Below are 16,208 nucleotides of genomic sequence, written 5' to 3'. Positions count from 1 at the left end.
GTGTAGCCTAAGAGCTTCCCTTGTTTGAGGTGGGGTGAGAGATACTGAGTGGTACTGGGAAAATGTCACATTCTCAACTGGATTGACACACAAGCTAAGGCCTGGACTAGCTCTCCAGCTCTGAAGCTGTTCGCAGCATCTTGCAACCATCCATATATTCTCTTCCAAGAAGACATTCCAAAACTTTTGCTCAGTGCCCATGAAACTTTGGTCTGTGCAACACCTTTGGACTTGTCGGATTCAATGGTGCACGTTCAGTGTTTCCAAAGCTAGCATAGATAGTATTTACCCAGTCATTGAGATGTCACAAGATTCATATACAGTGGAAATGGCCTCACTCACCAAGTTCTTTTACAGATCTCATACCATGCCTCCTGCCTGCATTATTCTATTTTGTATCAAGGCTCTGTGGGCATTGCTCAAATATAAATTAAATCTGAGAGCTTAATAGGCTTAAATATAGTATTCTCAAAGACTTCTGCACATGTGCACTCACACACACACACACACACACACACACACACACACACACAGAGTGGTCTACGACAACTAGATTTAGACTATCAGATTATTTCTAGGAGGCAAGCCAGAGAAGAAAGTTGTTTTGACAAGAAAATGTGATCAGAGCAGAATGGAGGCCCTGGGGCACTTTCTGAGGAACATCAAGGTGGGGTTGCTGAAGGGAGGTGATGCAGTGCAGCTAGGACCTTGTGAAGACAGAGCAAACCTTCTATATGTCTCTAGCTCTATATAAGTTTGACAGATGTAGCTTCTGCCTTATATGGCCATGTTATGACCCTCATATCTATATGCAGTCTCCAGCTGGTTCCACTGTTCTGGGAGTATTCATGGTCATTTTCTCTTTGCTGACAAAATATCTGAGAATTTATGGAACGAAGAGTTGATTTGGGTTCACAATCAGAGCAGACATAGTCCATCATCATAAGGAAAGCCTGGAACCCAGAACCCACCCCTACAATCAAGAAATAAAGGTAAACAGGAAGTGAGGCCAGGCTATGCACCTCAAGGCTGACCCCTAGTGACCCACTTCCTCCAGTGAGGCTCCATCTTCTAGGATTACACAACCTTTCTCTAGGTCCCCAACAGTTGTTAAACATGTTGGGCTGAAGAAGACCTTTCACATTCAAACCACAGCAGTTAGGCTCAAGTAGAACCTTGAGAATTCGGAGCCTAACTCCAAGCCCACTAGATTTGGCCCAAGATCTTCACTTCCTGATCTGTCAGGATGTTCAAAGCCACTTTCTCATGCTCCCACCACCAGGAACTCCACTGTGCCTTCCCACAATGCACTGAGATAAGAGACAAAAATAAATCTTTCCTCATGTCTGTTGCTTTTTACAGGTGAGAAAGAGTGAATCCTGGCCATCATCACATCACCTTAACAATGAGACAAACACACTCTCAGTATCATATGACACAACTGTTTATGAGATTTTACCGGAGGTCTTTGTAGCTCATCAAGTAAGCTAGGCTGGGTGGCCAGTGAACCCCTAGGATCTGCCCGTCTTTGCCTTCTCAGTGATTGCATTACAAGCACATATCACCATGGCTACTCTTTCCACACAGCTTCTGAGACTTCAGCTCAAGTACTTTCCCAACTAAGCTGTCTTCCTGTCCACAAACAATTTGGGTTGTGCGAGCTCTAACTTCCATAGGTAGCCAAGATAAATAACAAAAAGGAACAAAAAGTATAAGCCAAAAACCTGGTGGAATTTAAGGCTCTCTTTGGGAAACAAAATGGGGGTGGGGGTCTTTCTGCTTTCTGCATACTTTTCTAATGAGATTAAGACATACCAACTGTCTTGGGAGAAGTGAATCTGCTTTCTTATAAAAGAGAGTTCATTATTACCTTAGAGATTATTAGATTCAATATCAGTTAATGTTGATGCTGGGATTCTGAGTTGGATCAGAATGCCTCTTTATAGGGATCTAAGAAAGTAAGTGAAAAATATCAAAGATATTTCTAAACAACATTAGAAAATGAGCCTAAACTAATGGGAACACCATCCTTGTTTGTGACCTCGGGCACTACTTCCCAAAAGGGTTTTGGGGTAATGATCTTATCTCAGAATATATGTATATTAAAGTTTATGCTTAGAATGATTGTAGTATTTACTTACTGTCTCCATGCGAAATTGAATCTTATTTGCATGACAGCCCACTGGCATAGTGGCCTCTCTATTAACCATTAACATGGCCCCAGGGTTCTCTACCCTAAACAGCATCCTTTGTTCTCCTGGGCACTGGCAGGTTGCCACTTCTTCTTCCTCTGAAGCCTGTATTCCCATGGCAGTCTGGTGATGAGCTTGTGCCTCTCCTCAAAGCTCCATACAATGTCCTGCAGCAAGTTTTTTTTTTAAAAAAAACTGTACTTTCAGATGACCTTAAAGGTAGTAGATGATATGGGATCCTTGGGATGCTACATGTGACCTTCACTCATTCTATATGAGATCTCAGACAACTTAAAGTAGAGAACTGAGTATGCAGAGTGTGTGACTGTGGCAACACACATGAGCCCAAGAACCTGCAGGTCACACAGAGACTTTGTGCTCTGGGGTGGGTGGTAGTCAGGGGCCTTAGGCAATGCTTTGTGTTGGGGATTTATTTTCCTGTCAGGTGGGATTCTGAACCTTGACAGAGCTTTGTTCCCACCTGATCCTTTTTAGTATGACACAGGATTGAGATTGAGCAGGTGGTCAGTTTCTCCACCCAGGTTTCTTTGTACATTGTTCATGGGGGGGGGGGGGGGGAGATCAAATCTAAGAAAATCTAATTCTCACTGTATGTAAAAGGAATCAGGTTGTCCTTTATATTCAGCCCTTTTACTTAACTTGGACAATTTACTTAACCCTTGTTTCCTACCCACCCAGATAATAGAGGGAAGGACTCTCTCCTGCTATAGCTTCATTTCCTGTTGCTGAGAAAAAAATCAATTTAGGGAAGGAAGGAGTTACTTGGCTTGAAACCTCAGGTGACCATCTATCAAGGGGATGTCAAGGTGGCAGGACCTTGAAGCAATTCATCATATTACATCTACAGTTAAGGGAAGAGAACAATTAATTAATGCATATATGCCTATGCTTAGCTCACTTTCTCTGTAGTACAGGATTCCCTGCCAAGGGAATTGTGCCACCCATGGTGGATGTGTCTTTCAACCTCAATTATCATAGTCAACGTCATCACTGCCCCACCAGCCCACTTGATCTAGATAATTTCTCACTGAGATTCTCTTCTAAGGTGGTTCTAGAGCATGGTCAATTTGATAAAACTCACAATCCCACAATTCCCTGCCAGACAAGAGCCTTATATAGATGATTAAATGATATTTTTGGAGTTGGCCTGTGAACTTGCCTTAGAAATGGAAGAATTACTGGTATTATCATCATTTGATGTTTGCCAGTTCCCTGCAGAGTTGGGTATTCTAGGGCTGACATGTAAATACCAAGGGGCCCACTTCATTACTGCTATGCAGGCGTGGAGTCTGCCATAAATAGACACCCAGATGTCACAGGCAGGCTGGCCTTGTAAAAGCCACCACTCCCACACTGATTTTTATTTAATAGAACTTTCCTGAGATGCATGATAAAGCATAAGCCTCTTACAAACTCTGTCACTCATAGCGCTTCGGTCTTGCTCATACTTGATGGTAGAATGAGGAATGAAGGTCATACTGAGTCATGTTACGCTATAAAAGAAAAAGCAGGTGCTTGTGCAGGATCCAGCAACCACACAAACTTCATATACATTCTCAAGTGCTACCCCTAACCCTCTGGGGCAATAATCTATCCAGCTGTCCCTGCTGCTCTCTCCAGGAGGCCCCTGCTACTCCAAGTAAGGGAGATGAAGAGAGATCACACTCTTCTCTCTCAACAGAGCACCCCATTTCCCCCACAGGCATACTCTGTTGGAGACAATTATTGGCGAGCTTACTTTCTTCAGCAAATTGTCTCAATTTGGCTGTTTCATCTTTGCTGCTGAAGTCAAGCCCTAACTATTGACTCTGATATGTCTTTCACAAAATCTCATTTTCATCCCCGTCACTGGAGCCCAAATGCCAACATACTGATTATTCTTGCTGTGACAAATACAGTATCTCTTCAGCAATCTCAGGTCCCAGTCTCCCAAGAAAGCAGCTCCCTCCTACTTCCAGCCTTTTCATAATATTGAATGTTCAGACTCCCACTATCCCCTTCCAAACTCTCATAACCTGGGCTGGACATTTTTGCTGTCAGTTTTGAAAGGGCATCTCTAGCCAAGTCCGCTTCACCTGTCTCTAGCCTGTCTGTATTTCTCACTACAGCTTCAGGTCAGCAGGACAAATCCTTCCGCACCTATAATCTGCCGCCAAGCTTAATTTTAGCACTCTGAAATGGACACTAAGGCCTGCTAATCATATCAAAGCATTCATCCCAGTCCGCTGGCCAGACATAAGATGAATATTAAGGGTGTAGCAAAATGCTTCAGACATTTCTTACGAGTCAACTAAGGAACATCTGAGCATGCAGCACCACAAGATGTGTTCACATACCCTGACACAATGGTGTAAAAGGGATCATTTCACATAGACAAGAGCCCATCCTCTGACTGTCACAGGTGGCAGTAGAAGAACAGACTTCTGTAGAGACACATTCTTAGGGATGAGACATGGGCCAGTCAATAAATTGCTTGCCCTACAGATACTAGGTCTCAAGCTCTGTCTCCCAGAACCTATGAGAACAAAAAGAGCTGAGAGTAGTGGTACATGTATGTAATCTTAGTGCTGGGAGGAGAAAGGTAAGTCCCTGGTCAATGAGAAACAGTGTCTCAAATAACAAGGTGGATAGCATTTGAGAAAAAAACATTCAAAGTCTCTCTCCCTCTCTCCCTCACACATACATACATACATACATACATACATACATACATACATTTATTCATTCACACAGAGAAAGAAGAAGAAGAAGAAGGAGAAGGAGAAGGAGAAGGAGAAGGAGAAGGAGAAGGAGAAGGAGAAGGAGAAGGAGAAGGAGAAGGAGAAGAAGAAGAAGAAGAAGAAGAAGAAGAAGAAGAAGAAGAAGAAGAAGAAGAAGAAGAAGAAGAAGAAGAAGAAGAGAAGAAGAGGAGAAGGAGAAGGAGTCAGAGTTGGAGGAGTCATAGTCTTGTTGTGCATGTGCAGAACTATCCAAATTGCTTACAGTGCCTCATGGAGGACATCCAAGAGCACATTGTCACAAAGATGGCCTTGATTGTGTTAACAGATTTGGATACCACTTGACAATAAGTTGAAGAAGCCCAGCATCTCCAAAGCCAAGAATTCCTGCTCAGTCCATGTGTCTGGGATTCAAGAATCTCTTTCTTGTGTTGATCAGTTGCTGAACAATCAGATAAATTTTCACCTCACTTCTTTCAGTTTTAAACATACCCACTAAACTCTGTAGGGGGAAAATGGTTCCTATTGTAATCTCCTCTTTGCTGGCCTACTTCACCATGAAAAATTGCTGAGAAGCATTCTTGCCAGCAGTGCAGAGAGGGATACAGTCGATCCTGTCTGTTCCTTGGCCGGTCTCTGGTATCCCAGGAATTTAAATGTTAGGGATGTTGACAAGCAGGCTGTCATTCCCCATATGAAGTCTAGAAGGAACTCAGCCCTTCACAGCAGAAAGGCTGATACTGAAATAAAGTTCACTGGAGTCTGATTAAGAGCTACTTTCGGTGGCCAACATCTCAGGTGACAGAAGGTCTACTAGGGACATCAGAAGAGTTAGCTTTTGCCTCAGGCAAAAGTTATCCAGATCTTTCTATTCCACTGGGCCTCTGCTACATATTTTATTTACTATCTACCCAAGATTAATTTAGTTTGAAAATATTTTATGACTACCTTAGTTAAAATCTGATGAACATGGTAAGAATGATCTTAATTCAAAAGATCTTAATGTTCAGAAAGAGAAAGAACTGTGAGTTACCAGCTTTTTATAGTGCCCAGCACATAGTAGGTACATATTACATATTTGTCAAATAGACAAAAGAGCAACGTAATTGAAGAAATTAGCTCCCTAACCTTAGTATAAGAATTCAAAGCAGGGTCTGTTGGCACAGGTTTACAATCCCAGCTACAGGGAAAGCTGAGGCAAGAGGGTTGAAATTCAAGGCCTGTGTGACAATAGATTGAGTGCAAGGGCAACTTCATGAGATCCTGTCTAGAAATAAAAATAGGGCTGGGGAAATGGCTCAGTGAATAAAAATACCGTCTATACAAGAACGAGGTCCTGAAGACTAAGGTCTATGTCTAGCACTGACATTGAAAAAAAGAAAAAAGTAAAAAACAAAACATGATTTTATGAATTTGCAATCCCAGGTCTGGAGAGGCACAGAGGAACCTCCTGTATCTGTCTCTGCCCAGTTCTGGGTTTATAGGCATACTCAGCCACTTGGCATTTTCATGTAGGCAACAAGGCTCTAATGCTCGATTTGCAAAGGCTAAGTCACCATGCCATATAAGTCACCATGCTAACCTCTCATTATGGTTTTAATTCCAAGTCATCATGGGCTAGCTGTGCCATCAATCCCAAAGATGTAAAAATGAACTTCAGCCCCCAAATAATTCTCCGTGAAAACCCTCAAATAACTTCATACAAGTTCTCACTTATTTTTTCTAAAAAGGGAAATAATATTCATGTCTGAAAGAGTCGACTTCCTAAAGTGGGAAACTTTTACCTCTCACCTGTTAATACAGCCTAACCAATGGTAGAACAGATCTGTCTACTGAATAGCTCAGGGCACTTCTGTGATTCGATCACCATTTCCTTAAAATGTAAAACCCAAGTGAGTTTGTAGATAAACATTTAATAGTATTTAAAGTATTGATGTAGGAGAATTTTCTAACAAGTCATAGGAAGACAGGAGCAAGATAAAGTCTAGAGGGTCTACGGTATGGGGGTTTCTGAGCCTTCTCAAAATAGAACTGTTCAACCATATCAAAGTTGGGATTTGAACTGGTCCCCTCAGGGGATTGTGTTAAATGCTTTGTCTGTAGCTTATGCACTGTTGTGGAGGTTGAAGCCTTCAGGAAATGGAGCATGTTTGAAAGATAGGGGTCACACTTTTTTGGAAGGGTTATTCCACCCCTGGATCTGGCAATCTCCTCTTTCAAACCAACCACTATGGTAAAAAGTGATAGCATCAGCTCCCACTCCATAGTTTTTTATCTTTGATGGGCTGGGCTCCCATCAAGGTCAAGGTCAAAGTAGGCTTCTCCTCACTCAAGTTGTTTTTTTCATATTTCCTATTGTAGTTTATGTCCTCCCTCCTGGCCCATCTAGATACTCATCAACCAAGACATTTTAATGAGTTTCTGCATACAGAATTTTTACCAGGACTCATTTATATGAACATGAAAACTCAATACGACATATATAACACATACAATCATAGTACAGTCAACAGCCAGGCTACTTCACAGCCCCCAATCCTTGAGTTCACCTTTCTGGTAACCAACCTGGCTCCTTGGCCATCTTCCTAGGGCAAACATAGGCAGAGTACAAGAAAATTAGAACAACAGAGACACTCTCTGCCACCTTGAAAATCCCAGGGGCTTACAAACGCCAACTGAGAGCCTTGGACAAAACCTAGAGAAGTTCTTTATCACAGAACACAGGTTATGACACAAGGTTAAATGTAATTTTAACACAAGGTTAAATGTGATGAGAGGGACTCATCACAGTCAGCTCATCTTGAGGATTAAAGGACCTACTTATCTAACAGGCTTGCCTTCTGAACCACTGAGTCCCTCAACTGAGTCTATAACTTGTATTATCTTATGAAGAAGCCTTTACAAACTGTAGTGGGAAGAAGAAAGCTGTTTCTCAACACCATATTCAAATAATTCTGACTCAGCATTACCAATAGCAGGACAGTACACAACACATGATGCCTTGCATGATGCCATGAACAGGTACAATATCACTTTGGTGATTTTGCTAAAAAAGTTGTATTTTGAATCTATTGGTTAATGACCACCAAACAGGAACACAATGACAAAGCAACAAGCCTAGGATTTTTGAAAATAGTAAAATCACTGGAAAAAAAATAAAATCAAAACAAGTTTTAAAAAAAGCAGAGGCAAACTGAGTGTTGGTCTTGGATGAAAAGAAATTGAAGACATGACAACTGATGGGTTTCATCACCCAGGTTGCACCTTTCATCAGATATCTGAGAAAAAACACTTGGAGGAATTCTTTATTCTGGGTCATATACTTAGAGCATTTAGTCTATCACAGTGGGAGGGCAAAGCAGAGTAGAGCATCCCATGCCCTAACAGCCAGGAAGCAGAGAGAGTGCTGACTGTTTTCACCATTTCCCCCATTCAGAATCCCAGCCTATGGGAAAGTCCTGCCCACATTCAGGGTGGATCTTCCTCTATCTGTGTAAGGAACCTCACAGATACACCAAAGAGTATGCTTTCCTAAGCTCCTAGGTGATTCTCAATCCAATCAACATGAAACCTCACAATTTATTTTAAAAAATCTTTTAAAGGAAATGATTGCATTAATTATTTTCATTATGAATTATGATATATACATATATATGTATATATGTATATATGTAGATAGATAGATAGATAGATAGATAGATACATACATATGACTTCTAAGATTACAGGGATGTGTCATAACATGCAGCTTAGAAAGCACATTCTTGTGTATTTAGGATCAACATGATAGTCTGTACTTCAATCCCCAAAGATCCTCTGGCAAGAGAGATGTGTTTGTCAACATGACTAAGTCAATTAGATAGAAGAAAATTGGTAAGTGATACTATTGAAAAAAGACAAGCAAAGGGGGCTGGAAAGATGGCTCAGTGGTTAAGAGCACTGACTGCACTTCCAGAGGTCCTGAGTTCAAATCCCAGCAACCACATGGTGGCTCACAACCATCTGCAATGGGGTCTGATACCCTCTTCTGGTATGTCTGAAGACAGCTACAGTGTACTCATATACATTAAATAAATAAATAAATAAATAAATAAATAAATAAATCTTAAAAAAAAAAAAAAAAAAGACAAGCAAAAGTTACCTAAGAGCCACCAAGATGGCTAGTAAATAAAGGTGTTTTCAGTCCAAGCCTGGTGCTTCACTGCTGTTCAATCCCCAGGACCCAGAAGGAAAGAAGCGATTCCAGGAAGTTGTTCTCTGACCTCCACAGCTTGCCTCAGCACCAAGATCCTGCCATACATACCATCACATGCACAATAATAATAACAATTAATTAGCTTTTTAAAATGTTCTTCAAAACATGTTTGCAATTTTTGACGTTTTTGGATTCTATCTATAGATAACAAAAGAGTAGCTAAGAAGCTATGTATAAAACATGTAACTGAGTGCTTAACTAGTATTCCCAAAGCACCACACAGACAGACAGACAGACAGACAGACAGACAGACACACACACACACTCTCGCGCATACACACACGCGTGCTCGATGTTGCAAAAATTTGTTGTGATCATGATTGTCTGCCCCTTGTGAAATTTTTGTACATCTTAATAAAAAGCCACCATCACTTATGTCCTGAATTTTTAACTTTTTCAACTTGAGTTTTATTTTTCTCATTTTTTTTTTTTTTTTTTTTTTTTGAGATAGGGTTTCAAATAGCCCAAGCTGGCCTTTGATTGCCCATGTGGCAGAGGATAACCTTGAAGTAGAATTGCAGATTTGTGCGACCCCACCTTGTTTATGCTACTCTGGGAACTGAACTCGAGAAGCGTTGTGCATGCTAGTCAAGCACTTTGCCAACTGAGCCACAACTTTGGCCTGGTTTTGCCCTTGCGCAGTTGAGACCCCTGCTTGCTGATTAGTATTGTGTGAAACACAATATTAAATGAAGCAAACGAAGCCTGTTTCTTACGTTGGGGAGCTTCTGGTTTCACACCACAAAGGCCTTCTTAGATTTTATTGTTATACGTGATATGAATGAAGATTTTTAAAGTGGTAGGAAGTTAGAGAAGAAGGCACAGCAGAGGCCCTGTTGGGTCAGGGATGAGAGAAGTTGCAGAGGGCAAAAGGGAGAAGTCACCCCCAGGAATCAGTTCTTTACCCACAGCAGGGCTACTCACCTGGGCTAGGACAGCCTGACCCACCAACCTCTGCTCCTCACCAGGGAGCTGAAGCTAAGTGGCCTGTTCAGCATTCCTGCACAGCTGGGTCTCAACAACCTGAGGTAAAAGGAGGTGTCATCATTCTCTCTTCTACAACTGCCCATAAACCAGCTGGTGCCCCAGTGAACTTATGCCTGGTCAGTATCCAGCTGCCAGGAGTTGAAACTTAGCTTTGAACTCTGTTAAGCCTGGCAACAAACTGAGATTTCAGTTTAGCCAGAAGCGAAGCAAAGCTAGTAGAAAGCAAGGCTGGAATAGGCCAGATTCAAATTTGCTTCATAACCTCTCGGTGCAGTTGACAGTGTACAGGGTGGAGAGATTGCTCAGTGGTTAGGACTGGGGTTCAGTTCCCAGCTACATTATGTGGCTCACAATTATTTGTCTCGCTAGCTCCAGGATATCTGATATCTTCTTCTGGCCTCTGCTAGCATTTGAACACATGTGCACACACATATACATTAACAAATCATAAAATATACTTGAAAAAGGAATTGACAGAATGTAATTCCTAGCCTTTATTGTGTCTTAAGATTTCTATTGCTGAGACAAAACACCATCACCCAAAAGCAAGTTAGGGAAGAATGGGTTTATTTAGCTTTATACTTCTAGATCATAGTTGATCATTGGAGGAAGCCAGGACAAGAACTCAAGAAGGGCAGGGACCTGGAGACAGGAGTTGCCATACCCCATTGATCACTAATTGAGAAAATGCCTTCCACCTAGACCTCATGGAAGAATTTCCTCTACTGAGGCTCCTTTCTCTGTGATGACTCTAGCTTCTTGCATCAAGCTGACATATCAAACCAGACAGTACACCCTGGCTAGCCTAAAACTCATTATGTAGCCAAGGATGAAATTAAACTTTTGATCCCCTGCCTCCACCTTCTGAGTACTAATATTATGGGTATGTACCACAGCCAGTTTATTCAATGTTGAGACTTTATCCCGGAATTTTCTGCAGGCTAAGAAATCACTCTACCAACTGAGCTACATACAATCCCAGGCCCAGGACATAATTCTTAATGACAAAATGGTCACATACCAAAAGTAAACATCATGTTACTTGCCAATTTACCTGGGTGTTGAAACAGAGACACTGGAAATAAACCAATAAGTCAGAGATGAGCAGAGTCATTCTTGACGGGGTAATTTTAATGCAATAAGCAGGCAGATGTTTCTCACACATCTTATTAAGTTCAGCTAGAAGACTCCAAATGACTTCCTATAAGTCCACCCTAATCGCGTTCTTCTTCCAGAAACTGCAGAGATACAACAGATGTCTGTGATATGTCAAGGGAATTCTTATTCTCCCAGCACTAGGAACCTGAGGGAACCAAGTTTTTCAACACTTGCCATGCCTACTTGAAATCATAGTACCCCCATGGTTGATTTCTCACCATCATTAAGATAGCACTGTCTGATGATACCCAAGAGGGAGAGGAATGTTCTTCAGAAACAAATCTTTCAACAGCTGAGATGAGAGTGATTACTTCTTGGCTAAATATTCTCTACAAGGGGATTGGCTGGTCCATAAGGCTGGAAACAGCAAGAAAAGTGTTGGGTTTAATTTTACATATGTGAATCTATAGGGATACTTATACATGTGTGTATATACATTTGTATGCACACACATAAAGAAAGAGAAGTTTTGTACTTAACTCATCCACATTGGGCTTCATGTGAGCATTCCTGTTACATGTATTAGATAAGCAAGAATAACAGCCCCTAGTGTTCAGGCTCCTATTTAATTGAAAGCCTTTGGAAATCGTGAACTAACAACTACTAAAGAACAAACTCTGAGGTTAATATGAACCATCTGACTGTTTATGTATAGTGAAGGTGACCCGAAAAATTACAATCAGATATTAATCACCTTAAGGCAAAGCAAGCCTAAAAATGTCCTGTTTCATGGGCAACTTCCAAGGGGAATATTCCCCCTGAGCTCTTGACTGTGAATGCACTATTTCCACTGTTCCATCTCTACGCTTCTCTACCTGAAGCCAAAATGAAAGGGGAGGGAGAGATGAAGGAGATTAAACAGATGACCCTGTAAACAATAAACAGGAAGTGAAAGAAAACTGTCCATGTGCAAAGAAGGGAGCTATCTGTAGATGCAAACTGCATGAGCAGAGAGCCTGCACCTCTGATCTTCTGGTTTGCTCTTATGCATCATTTAATCCTCACCTCAGGGACAGGAAACAACATCAGCTCCAGCCTTCTACAGTCTTCATCCTCAGATTCTGCTACCCTAACATCCTACCCAGGGTGGAGGCCCCTCCCTCATCACACTCCCAGCTGGATGAAACTTTCTTCTTATTCTAGGTTTTTCCATTGATTTATTTTGGCCATCTTCCATCTCTGAATTAAGTGTTCTATCTCCTCTTCTGTTTTTCTCGAGTCTCTGGTTCATCTTTCAAGACCTTGTGCAGCAAGACTTACCACCTACAATACCTGTTCCTTCCTCACCCACCTCCCTGTAACCTCAGATTTCTTTTCTTGCCTTTGGTGACTTAGCTTCAGCTACCATTATTTATATGTCCGTGTAATTCTCTGATATATTTTTTTCTTTCCCTTTTCCCTTTCTTCCACGACCTTTAATTCTGTAACTACACTGAATTACATGTAACTACATTAAGAATCATGACGCACTTGGTATACAAGGAAAGAAACCTGCTGTCTTGAGAGGCGTCTTGTGTCTGCCATTCTACCCAAATTAATTAGCTCAGAGTCAGCCAGCATCACAGCACAGGTTAGACGCACAGCACACAGAAAAAAGCCATGCTATTAGAACATTTCAAAACCATATTTTATGATTTTCTTTGTTTTAAACACACACACACACACATACACACACACACACACAATGTAAACATGTTTATGACACCTTAACCAGAATGCTGATAACAGCAACTAACTTCTCAGGACTAGGAGACTGCTCTTCCGTAAAGTTCTGCACTCAAGGTGCTTAGTGCCATTCCTAGAGCCCATATAGAAAAAAGTTGGCCATGGTGATGTGTCTTGATAACCTGGAAAAGTAGACAGGAGGTCCCCAAGGCTTGATGCCCAGCCTTAAAGTCAAGGTGAACAGCTACCGAGGTGCAACACCCACAGTTCACACACGCACGCACGCACACACAAATGCACATGCATGCACACGCACACACACACAATCTCCAGTTAGACTGGAAATGGCTCCAATGGCTCTACCTACTCAAGGCCTCTTCAAGCTCCTGTTTTAATGGCTTTAAACAGGGCAGTGAAAGAAAGAACCTTCTTTCTTTCTTACTCTAGCTGAGGGTGTCAAGAAGAATTTTCTGTTACTGGAACTTGTCTTAAGTTGCCGCCAAAGGAGAGACGTTTTAGAAGTTTGTCATGGTAAGGCAGTGTGTTTGTCATGGGCTAAACAATGACAGAAGACACCCGAGAACCTGGTGCTGGTTGCAGGCTCCAAACGACTCACAGATGTTAAAATACATTTTCCAATTTAAAAAAAGAATAAATAGAAAAGAACCCCCCAAGCTGTTTGGCAAGAAGAGGCAATCATCAGCCTAAGGACACTGGGAATCTACATAAGCACTATCAGGCCGCATAAACTTCCTGAATGCTGATGCAACCTCTTCTCTGTTCTCCAGTCAAACAAAGCACAGAGTCCTGGGTTGGGTACATGGAGAGCAGGCCCTTGTCATTTCTGTCTCAGTGCAAGAGAGATGCACTTGGTTTTGCAACTTTGGTGACACGGTGATTTATAAGGGCCTGGCTCTGATTCTCCCGTCTCTTCACTGATTGCAGAACACCCTCCAGAGCAGCTTCGCGGGCCTCACAGCAGCTCTAAATGAGTAGCAGCTGTGGTCTCAGTCTTCAAGTTCATCCTGGAGACAGGCAAATTATCATAACGTGACAAATGATACTGAATAGACCCACTGGTGCTCTTACCCCTTTGAGGTAGAGAACGTCCTTAAGCCTAATCATTTTTCTACAACACACCAAGCAAAAGCCCAGGAGGCCTCCCACCATGATGGAGGTTGCAAGGGTCACACACTGGCCAAAGCAAATCTCTTTCACAGGAGGAGAGGTAAATGTCAATTGCCTTGAGGATAACCACAATGTTTTCATATTTAGTCAGTCTAATGTATAGATAAGTCAAAGGATCTGCAGGCTATGTGAGCACATGCAGGTGAGAACATGGATTGTGTAAACTGACATGCATTAATTCAACATCCTGAATTCCTTACCTGACTTAAGTTCACAAAAACATCATTGTGACATGGTCCAAGATTCCTACCATGTGACTATGTAATTTTGACTCAAAGACTAAAAGAAGGGATCCCTTTGTGAAAACAGAGCTGTTCTCCTGGTCCCATCCTCCTCAGATAATAACTCTGAGATTTAAACTATAGATTTACAAACACTTTGGCCAATTAGCCTTGGCTGTTTCCCCAATAGCTCATAAGTTAATAACCCACTTATTCTAATGTAATTCTGCCATGTGACTAGTCACCTGGCCCTTAGCTGCATGCTACCATCCTTCTTTCTCTTCAGATCTATTCCTCCCCTGTCTGCCTCTCTTCCAGAATCCTTACTTCAGTCTGATGTCCCGCCTTCTATTTCCTGCCTTGGCTACAAGCCAGTCAGTTTTAATTGACAGGTGTTGTATCCATACAGTACACTAGAGATTTTTCTCTACATTCCCTCATGATGATTAAAGTTCATTGTGAACTTGATTCCATATAGAATGAATCACCATAGAAACATTCCTCCCCTCATGCCCGTGAGGGAGTTTTCTGAAAGGTTTGACTAAGGGAGTGAAGGACTCACCCTTTATAGCACCACCATCCCTTGGGCTGGGACTCTGCCCTGAAGGAACAGAAGAAAGGGACCTGAGGTCCAGCATTTGTCTCTCTCTGTTCCCTGACTGTGGATGTAATGTCACCAGCTGCCATGAGCTCCTGCCCCCATCTCTTCCCTGCCTTGTTAGACTGTACCGGCAAGCTGTGAGTCAAAATAAACTCTTTCTTCTTTACGTTGCCTGTGTTCTGTATTTTGTTATAGCAAAATGTAGCTAATACCCTATTCTAAACCTTTTTAAAATAAACTTGGGAAACAGAAATTATAGTTAAGAATCACTTACTATTATGTTCTTCCCCTCGACTATAGACCATGTGTTTCTCTATTCGTGTGTGTGTGTGTGTGTGTGTGTTTGGAGAAGACTGAATTCACAGCACCAATGGGTGAGAGAACTTTCAGAGTTGGGTTTATGTTTATTCCTGAAATTTGCTCTGGTCAAATATGAGTTAACTACATTTAAACCCGTTTAAACTATGTAATTACAATAGTTAGGCCATTAAAGTCAAACAGTTTTAGTTTATTGCTTTGGCAGCTTAATTTTACATTAAAAAAGGGAAAATCTACCCACAATAAAGTCCATCTTAAATAAACACCTGCTCAAAAACTAGCCTTGAAAAAAAAAGTTCATATCTGAAATCAAACAAAATGAGAGTTCAAAATCACACAATAAAAGGATTTCCATTATTCTTGGTCTGCCTATAATGAAATAATGAATATTTATACAACATAACCCCGAGACAAAGTGTGGAGAACCACGTGGTCACTTCTAACTTCCAGTCTCAATTAATCACAGTGATTTTTTATTAACAAGTTGAGGGGGAAATAATAGATATAAAAACCATTAAAATGGAGCTACTCATATATATCCACAAAGATACAAAGAAATTTATTCATATTTCTGCATGGCACACAATACATAATAAAAGTCTGGATGCATAAATTAAACTAGCATGGAACGTGTTTGCTTCTTCTCAAGTAGACTACATTTATAACATCTCTCAAGTGCAATTAAAAGATAAGCTATCTATTTTTATATATCATCCCCATGGAATGTTTTAAATGTCATTTATAACTTCGAAACTTCAGAAGAGATATGGTTTATCTCCGATGTTGATTAAGCATAGCTCTTTAAATCCCACTCCCTAATAGACTTCAAAACATTTTCACTTTAAGATTACCCTGTTTGGGTCTGGGGAGATAGCTCAGTTGGTA

This window comes from Arvicanthis niloticus, chromosome 18 (genome assembly GCF_011762505.2).
Source record: "Arvicanthis niloticus isolate mArvNil1 chromosome 18, mArvNil1.pat.X, whole genome shotgun sequence".
In the NCBI taxonomy this organism is placed as follows: Eukaryota; Metazoa; Chordata; class Mammalia; order Rodentia; family Muridae; genus Arvicanthis; species Arvicanthis niloticus.
This window is presented reverse-complemented; position numbering follows the sequence as displayed.